Source organism: Nilaparvata lugens, chromosome 13 (assembly GCF_014356525.2).
Source record: "Nilaparvata lugens isolate BPH chromosome 13, ASM1435652v1, whole genome shotgun sequence".
NCBI lineage: Eukaryota > Metazoa > Arthropoda > Insecta > Hemiptera > Delphacidae > Nilaparvata > Nilaparvata lugens.
Genome location: NC_052516.1, coordinates 575,206 through 583,864, shown reverse-complemented (window position 1 = coordinate 583,864; position 8,659 = coordinate 575,206).

The window sequence follows — 8,659 nt, the reverse complement described above, 5'->3', positions numbered from 1 at the left end:
AGTAGAAGATTATTCCATAATTATTATCAATCAATCAATCAATTTATTCAAATCAACACAATATACATAAAATAAATCAAAACACAAAATTATATTTAATAATAATTCATATTACGATGAAATAGAAAACGATATTGTCAGTTTCACATAATTTATTTAAGCCAAACTCAAGTTTGCACTATAAGGAATCATCTTCAGTAGTAGTAGCATTTTTTGGTTAATATTCACACCAGTATAACCAAAACATTTACAATATTTAAATAAATAGTTCCATAGTAAAATAATTCATATTTATGTATTTTACAACTGGTTATACTATATTATCACCATAGAGAAACAATAGCTCAAGTAGATATCCCATGGTATAGGGCGTTTATGTCGAAACTTTTACTGTTATCTCAAGCCGATAGTCCACGTATTTCTTTCCCAAAAAGGTGTGTGACGTTCATACACTCTCACCCGGCCAGAACAGTAAAAATCTACAATAATCGATAGAAATCGACCTGAGATAACAGTAAAAGTTGCGACATAAACGCTTTATCCATGGGATATCTACTTACGTTATTGTGATACTCTATGGTATCACGTTCTTAATTTTATTCAATCAATATAGATACTGTAGCTGTGATACAAGTCATCCTGATATACCTTATATAATATTAATAATTGTTCATGATAGTTGATTATAATGGTATTTTTTATCTCAAATATACTATATGCATAAAGAAAATACAGAGTGATTATAAAAGGACTTTACAACTTTGAAAGCTCATAAATATTTATTGAATTTTACAGAATTGAGAAAGTTACGCCTGATATGCAGATGTGTGGCAAGAAATCGATTATCGGTGGGATGTATGTCGCATTACCAACGGCTGTCACATCGAACCAAAATAACACCCACACCTTTTGAAGTAAAGTAACAAAATTACACCTTTCTCAATTCTGTAAGTAATTTCAATAAATATTTTCGTTCTTTCAAAGTTGTAAAGTCCTTTTATAATCACTCTGTATATATTTTCATTATTTTATAAAACAAATTAACTGTTCAGATTGAATATTCTGGTACTTAATTTTTCCACATAACCTACACACATTTCTAGTAACGGCTCAGAGTTAGAAAATGATAAAGCTATCGGCTTTGTCTAATGGCAGACAAGGATAGCAAACCAAACGAATATTGATGACTTGAATTCGTAAATCTCACTTAAGTAGTGTTTACATGATGCCAGTAGCTGATGCTAGTCAACTAGATCGTCCACTACCACTAGCATCGTGTAAACGCGACATTCCTGTGCGCTTACTTGACCTAAAATACGTCCTTAAGTACATAAGTGTAAAGGAACCTTAAGGTGTGTATCTACTGCAACGTTATTCCAGGCTTCATTCAAGTTGGGGTGTACAGTCCGGATCCTGTAGCTTTGCCTATCGGCGGAGGACCACTAGACATACAATACTACCCTTTCAAAAACATCTAACATTTTTGAAAATGTATCTTTCCATAAGCAACAGATGCTCTTTTGTATCTTCTCAGAAGCAACGTGTTGCATCCGAAAAGATACACAAGAAGCTTTTGGAGTTACATCCTTTTAGCACAACACAGCCTGTCAGCTGACATTCATTCAACATGCTCTTTCCATTGTTTGTGATAAGTTGCAACTCTCTCATTCATGGAGAATCTCTGTGTGTAGGGAGCTTCCTCCATCTAGGGTCTCTGAAGCCTGATGTTTTTGTAAAGCCGTGAATATTACCCCGCGAACCATACCTTGCATATAAAAGGTGTTTGAAAGTCACAGAGGCAACGCTACGGGGCGCGTACACACTGGGATCAACGATATTGATTTGTGATCAAATTATTTATCACCCTAGCATGGAGCTGATCCAGTTACCTAGTATTAAAAACTGATTTAGATTGTTACAATCTTTAGGTTAATAACTGACTATAGTGTATTAATAATAATATCGAGTGACCTGGTTGGCTCAGGTCTGATATAGTGAAAAAAGTATTTTGTTTTTACTTACTATTGTTTAATATTTTTTGTTACTGATTCTCTTTTAACTGTCAGTATTCCTCATAAATAGCACTGAGCTCAATAAATTGTAACCTATTTTTTATGAATCTATTTTTAAACATATCCTGGAACCTGATTTTATGTTGCGTTACACTCTGGACCGAATAGTCGCTCCTGATCCGCATATGTATTGTTGGAACTGGGCCCAGCACCAGCCTGATACACCTGCTAACTCATTGTTCGTCTCTTCTCTATTGCCAGCCATATGAACTTATTTATAAGTCTGTTGTTTTTCGAGCTATATTATAGGTGGTGTATTACTCATTGCGGATAGTGTGATTAATTTCAATTGTTATATTTAATTTCTTTTATGTTGTATAGATAACACCTTTCATGATGGTTTTAGGCCCGGTTGCACAACAGCCGGTTAAATTTTAACCGTGATTAATTCCACGAGAACCAGAGGCGTTTTTGAAAAGACTGATTCTCATAATGGTTCTCGTGGAATTAATCACGGTTAAAATTTAACCGGCTTTTGTGCAACCGGCACATAGTTTTCTTAAGAAAATGAATGATATCTATAAAAATAGATAAGGATGGAAGGCTAGTCAATCCATCCCTAGGTTTAGAGAGAATCAACTCCTTTCTAATAAACATAAAACAAACCGTTTTTGATAAGTACATAGATAAGCTACGAAAACGTTGCAGAGATTCTAATATTTTATGTACAGTAATTTCTATGTCAATTCGAAATGTTCTAATATATTTATTCATTTCTAGAAATCCATCATCGAAAATGTACGTTTCAATCGATAAATTTTACGCTAGAATACGTTGTTTTATTTTCCATTCTCCTGAATTTAATATTGATGGCGTTACATTGGTAATATAGTCAATTGGCGTGACTGATCTTGTTTTTATTGGAGTTTGCCTATTGGTAGAATGAATCTGTATAAACACTCTCATAAGAACCAATTATGTTTTCAGCCCAGCAGAGTACTAATTAATTGAAAAGCTTATCAAAGCCATCACGTCAATTTGATTTGTTATATAGTCGGCATAAAATCGTAGTCGTCGCTTGGGAATTGGACCTTGAGGTACAGTGTTGGTCAACCAATCTGTCCTATCATACGCCGGGATTCACGTGGAAATGATAGGACAGATTGGTTGACCAACACTTTTTCTGTACCTCAAGGTCCCATTCCTAAGCGATGACTCTACGATTTTATGTCGACTATATAACCTATAGCAACTTATGGCAGTTGCAGCGCGGTTACAATCTTCGCTTAAAAATTGGACCTTTAATTTAATTCTTTAGATTGATCAGATTAGTTTAATTATACAGATTGATAGATATGTTCAGAATACAGATGGAAATTACTGAGTTGTTGCAATTATTCAAATGCTAAATTGCTAATGATTCAACAATGTTATTATTAAACGAAAATACAAATTAAATACTGTAATTCACCCCGAAGACTTCTGCTACTGCAAATATTGACAACAGGGTAAACAGCTAGATGGAAATTCGATGAGCGCTACTATTCAATAGCGCGCTTGAATAGTAGCGCTCATCGAATTTCCATCTAGCTGTTTACCCTGTTGTCAATATTTGCAGTAGCAGAAGTCTTCGGGGTGAATTACAGTATTTAATTTTGATTTTCGTCTAATAATAAAATTTGTTCAGCAACACATCAACAGTTTTCACTTTAAAAAAACTGCCAATTAAATAATGCTGATTTCTAATTGATAAGTCAATATAAAAGACAAAAAGCAACGAACACGAACGAAATATTCTAGGGAATATTGTAGTAATCTTGTGAAATCTTCAACCTAAAATTCCAAAATTAAATTATTATTAAAACAAGAAAAGATTTTTCTTGTTGAATATAATATAAGGTATTTGAATTGATCAGGATATAATTAAAATTTGCTCAGTTAATTTGTGCAGCGAATGGTGGTGTTCAAACGAATTCAACTATTGTAGAGTTACAATCACAGTTTATTTAAAATGAAAAACATGATACATACATCAAGTTACAATAAAATAATATTACTTATTAACATTAACAATAAATTACATGTAAGTTAATCATACACTTTTCTCGGGTTGGCCTCAATCTCCATTTGCTTGAGGGCACTGTCGATTTGACAAAAGGCCTTGGTGAAAGAGTTCATAATTTGTGCATAGCAGACTGCCAGCTCTTTGATCTTGTCGTTGGTCTCCTGTGTTTTCTCAGCCAGATCGACTACCGATGTTTGTAACTTGTCCAGTCTGCTTCTCACCTACAAATTACGATAAAATCGTACATTTAAATTTTTTTAGATATATTAGAAACTCGATAAGCCATTCCCTATGTGACCAGAAGTATGTCTGGATCACCAACAAGAACAGATTATTGGATTCACTAGTTTATTTACATGAAAACGTACATCAATAATAATTAAGAAGCTGAAGGGTTCAAGGATAATTTTCTTAAGAGAAGGGGAAAAGACAGGGGGAGAAGAAGAAAACAGCTGAAAAAGAAGACTGAGGAGGAAGAAGAAGTAATGGAACTATTGGCCTGACAGTATGGTCAGGTTTAGAAAGAGTAGAATTTTCGTCAATTTTTTACGAATAACTTACATTTTTTATTGACTTGGGTGATAATGATTGATTAATAGACCCAAAGTAGCAGTTGATAATTGATCTATTTGTAATGATTTTTAAAAGATAACTGTCATAGCAAGGAGGTTGAAATGAATTATTATCCAGCTAGTTATCTAGAGCTGAGAGAAGGCTGCTCATCGATTTGATTTTCGTATTTTGGAGGAGAGGATAAGCCGTCGGTCCCTATTACCTAATCTTTCATCTTCATCCCTCTCACTCATTACCCACGCACAAGTCTAAGAGCTTATGTGGGCATCACCCTCAGTATTTTTATTATTAGATACGAGTTTGAGATCATCACTTTCTCGAGTTTCATTGTTTTAGAGAGAATTTTTGTTTCGCTGAGCATAAACAGAAACGATTGGATCTTATGGAAGTGCTCACAAATTGGCAGACTTACATTATTCTGCCTATTTTAAATCAGTTTTTTTTTTAAGAACTGTAAGCAAGTTGTGGAACGGCGGGAGAAGCCTCCACCAAAATATGTAAGCAAGTATGGGAACGGCAAGAGAAACCTCCACCAAATAAGTAAGCACGATGTGCCTACACCAAATATGTAAGGGGAAAAAACTATAATTTAAAACTCTAAAATCCTGATCAATATGAGATAAATATATGATTCGTATATATATGTCCCATATGACCAGGTGACAGAACCAATCGTTTTTCACGGTATCTGGTACAAGGTTTCAGCCCAGCAGCAAAAAAAAAGTTCATTAAATAGCAGGGCATGTTTGTTTGTTCAGTTATGAGAATATGAATGATGAGTGTGAGAATATAGAAGTGTGCATGCGCTCTATTTTTCTTGCATTGTCCAACAATATGAGTGACTAATTTATTCTCATGACTAAACCATCTATATTTCTGAAATGATTGTAAAAGTATATTATTGCATATTGCATATTACCTGAGGAACACTTCTAATCTTCTCGCTCTCGAGCACATCAATCATATCCTGCAACATTTTCAGCCTCTCATGGTCTCCTGGAACTCGTGTCCATCATCAGGACAACTTCAACTTTTGCATTACGGTCGACCAAACTGTCCTCATAGGTTGGATCCAAGATCTGTTCCAGGAAATCGATACGTTTCACGAAAGTATTAATCTTCTCTCGACTCGAAACTGCCGTTGATATCAGTGTCTGGTTTTTGAGTAGTAGATCGACGACACTATTCGATGTATCGAAATTGTCGACGCTCTCGTTTCCGAATACTTTCTTTTCTAGCGCGTCTACTCTGGACTCCAGCAGACTGATGGGATCGCAGTTTTCAGTCATTATGGTCAAACTGTAACAAGATGCATCATGATTAATTTGATCTAATGTATTATCGTTTGAACGTTACCCCTAAAGATAACAATTATCGTAGGGTAGTTTAAGTACCTAGCTTTAGTTTGAGTGGATATCTTTATTAATAGGTAGCTGCCGTTCGCAGATGATCTGGTCATAATAGCAAGAACTGTGCCAGCACTGAGAGAAGCCTCACGTTATTGGTAAATAATGGTGAGCCAATGGGGCTGAAGATAAATGAGGCAAAAACGAAGTATTTACGAGTGTCACCAGCAGTGGTAAGAGGGTGAGCTAGGAACATGAAAATTGGGCACTGCATATTTCAGCAGGTGGAAGACTTTGTATACCTAGGAACGCTTGTGGCGAGTAGTGGGAGAGTCACAGCTGAGATAAGTAATCGAATCATGGCAGGTCGTTCTATGCTAGTTAGAATTATTCAAGTTTCGACTATTGTCCAGAGCTACAAAAATGAAATTATATAAGGCATTAGTCAGGCCTGTAGTATGTCATGTAGTAAGACATCGTCCGATTTATTAAAGCTGGCAGAATTAGGTGGATGTGGCACTTGCTGAGAATGGGTGCCAATTGCCAAATGTATATGGGGGGAAAGAATATATAATAGAAGAAGAAAAGGAAGGCCAAGGAATAGATGGACAGATGACGTTGAGCATGATTTGAGAACGCTTGGAGTTCAAAACTGGAAAAATGTAAGTAAGTAAGTAAGAAAAGGCAGGCAGTCGATCGGGAGAGATGGAGAGGCTTTGTGAGGGAGGCCAAGGGTTGTAGCGACCTGTAGAGCTAAGGGGTAAGTAAGCTGCCGTAATTAATAAAATGTGCGCCGTAAGTTCATAATAGGATCTAGTTTTCACTAATTTATTACTTTCAGCTCTCTTTTGGGTAGCAGTTCAACCCCAAATATTCGGGCGTCCAGCTAATAATAGGATAAGTGTAAGTTGAAACTGGGCTGCCGGGAAAGTGTTGAATAACCCAGTTGAAACAAATAACCATGAACTGGTCTGTGGCACCAACTTTCTAGAAGGTCAGTATTAATGTGTGGAAGGAGAGGAACCTTGAAAGGATAGAAACTATCATTAGAGGACTAAAAAAACTCAAAAACACAGGACATCCAAGGCCTATCAACAATTTTTTGTAGAAGTCAAAAGCTTTCATAATCTCAAGACCAATGGCAAGAGTCATAAACGATTGTCTCAGAGTGGGAAGGTCTCCAGGTCTAATAAAAACTTCGATAACAGTACCCATTCACAAGAATGGCGACACCAGCAAATTTCAGACCGATATCCTTAGTGCCAATATTGTCCAAAGTCATAGAAATAGAAATAAGAGTGCAGCTCACAGAATTCCTGGAGGGGAACAAAAATCATCTAAGCACGGTTTTAGAAATGGGCGCTCAACCACAAGTACATTGCTCAGCTGATCAGCAGAATAGAGAGTGAGTGCATTTGGGGGTGGTGAAGCCCTAGCCCTCACAATGTGTGAATTGAGTAAGGCATTTGATTGCGTGCTGCATGGTGTAAGTGTGCATGTAAGAGCCTTATTGTTTGCTGATGATACCACCCTACTGGCCCAGGATGAGGACCCCCAAACTGCTATTGCCCAGTCTAATCTTCTTGTAGAAGAGGCTAACCAGTGGGTTAAATCAAACAAACTGTGTCTAAATGAGTGGAAAACACAGAACCTGTTGTGCACCTTGAGGCGTGGTCTGCAGGCTCGTGGTGAGGCGGAAGTCAAACTCTTGGGTTTTGTGATGGACCCCGCTCTATCGTGGGAACGACATATTGGCATGCTGTGCAATCGACTGGCCAGAGTGACGTTTTTGATGCGGAAGCTGAAGCAACATGTGCCTGCCAACTACTTAATTACAGCCTACCATGGGCTCTTCCATAGTCTTATAAGCTACGGAATAGTACTATGGGGCCATGCGGGTAGCTGTGAAAGGATTCTCCTTCTACAGAAGAAAGTTCTTTGTGTCATCACGTCATCGCATTACCTGGAGCACTGCCGGCCAATTCCAAACGTCTGAAAATACTAAAAGTGTACAGTCAGTACATGTATAGCTCCCTACGGCTCCTAAGGAGTGAGTTTCATGCCTACCAGGAGAAGGGCCAGCTGTACCAACACAATATCAGGAGACGGGGCAACATTGACCTGCCCTACTTCAGACTATCAAAGCACATGAATGCTACCCCTTACGGACGCTGAAATTTTTCAACAGACTGCCGATTTGTGCTCGTGAGCTGGAGTATGTGAAGTTTTGTAGGCTGGTACGTGAGAAACTCATCAACAACCTGTACTCACTAAGAGTCCTGCACTCATATACTCTGTACTCACTAAGAGATGATGAAACCAGTGAACGTCTTGTGGACCAGTGAACTTGTGGAACAGTTTGAGATTGTTTCATGATTTAGTATTGCAGTCCATCTACAGAGCCAAATGAAACAACCTATCTGCAGCCATCTCTAATTATTTGTGTATTATATGTTTTTTATACTTTGACGAAGTCTGTCTGGCGACTGCCGGTCATAGACTGAATATACTGAATTAAGGGATTCTAATAGAAAAACATGAAAAGTAGAGCTCAGGGGGAACTGTACTAAAGAACAAACTAGCTACAAAAAAGAAGGCAGGCTGTCTCACTGGAGGGAGCAGCCTCTAGGATTAGGGGAGTTAGCATGGTGTTCAACAAGGCT